This window comes from Morone saxatilis, unplaced genomic scaffold, assembly GCF_004916995.1.
Source record: "Morone saxatilis isolate NCDOM2014 unplaced genomic scaffold, NCSU_SB_2.0 Contig8, whole genome shotgun sequence".
In the NCBI taxonomy this organism is placed as follows: Eukaryota; Metazoa; Chordata; class Actinopteri; family Moronidae; genus Morone; species Morone saxatilis.
The window spans coordinates 27158213-27159461 of record NW_023340257.1 but is presented as its reverse complement, the minus strand read 5'-3'; the positions used below and the strand labels follow the sequence as shown (position 1 = coordinate 27159461).

Genomic DNA, 1249 nt, shown 5'->3' with positions numbered 1-1249 from the left:
TCAATATATCAGTCTATATACTGTTAGTGCTGATCAGTGTATATAGGCTAAATAAAAACAACAGTCTGTCTGTCTGTAGATCATTGGACTGAAACCACGAGGAGACCCCTACATCAACTGTACTGCTAAGGTAACACAGACTTGACTAACCATATCCCATCATGCACCTGTACATCATTATCAGCAGCTTGTTAACCAATCAGACTGAATAAGAATGGTGTGAATAATAAAATTAAATAAATGTCCAGCTGAATAACTTTTATAAATCAGTGATAATAAAGTTTGTTAATTAGATAATGGGCTACATGGGGTTCATAGAGCACAGCAGGTAGTTTAATGTATTGTTACAACACAACACTGGAAACTTAGGATTGGACTCAAACACAAAACAGCAGCGAGATGACTTTAGTTATTTAAAAAGATAAAGCTTACATGCGGGGCAGGCTGGCAGGTCAGGAAAGGCAAAAGGAAAAAAACCAACAGGGCAACAGAAGGACAAAACAACCAGGAACCACCAGGGACAAAACCAGGAGTAAGTGACATAGAAACAAGGCAACATAAAGACACAGGTGAGGGCAGTGGCGGCTCCAGGGATTTTCTGTTGCAGGTGCTACGCAAACTGTGAACATTCTGGTCTAAGAGTTCACTGTCGTTAGAAGCAGGAAAAATGGCAGCGTGAGGATCTGAGCATTTTGGACAAGAACCACATCTGTGATGGACGAGCTGGGGTCAGACCATCTCCAAGAACCTGCAGCTCTCGCGCCTCGCTCTCTCCACTGCTCAACTGTTATTATCTAATATGCTGTTACTGACTTAGGAGATGGTTTCGGCGGATACCATTTTTTTCCGCTCTTCCCGATACCGATTGGATACTTGTGCTGTGGTTTAGTCGGCCGAGTTTACTGGTGAGCCACGTAATGACCGATCCACTGCAGGTATACCTTTAGTGTTATATGAGACGAAATTTGATGTCTTCATACTAACTCGCTGGCATGATATGATTATTTTGCGGATGATATCATCATTTTGCTGGTAGAGGCCTGCTTTGCGAGCTGTATATAAACCGTATATCAGTTGAAAAGGACGATGAATAAATTAATACAGCAGACATTCAGCCATAGTGCAAAAGCAATAACTAAAATTCAAATATGCCAAATTACTATAGAAAATAGGCAGATATTTCTGCTGATGCAAACGGGTACCTGTCTATCCTATTTATAGACTGAAAGTGCAGGCCCATCTTAATATT

The 1249-nt window shown here is 41.0% G+C and overlaps 1 protein-coding gene across 1 annotated transcript in view; it reads right to left on the bottom strand.

Moving 5' to 3' along the window:
• Window positions 1-1249, bottom strand: part of atp1b3b (ATPase Na+/K+ transporting subunit beta 3b) — a gene marked incomplete in the record, with an annotated part of 10708 nt that overhangs the window by 5531 nt on the left and 3928 nt on the right.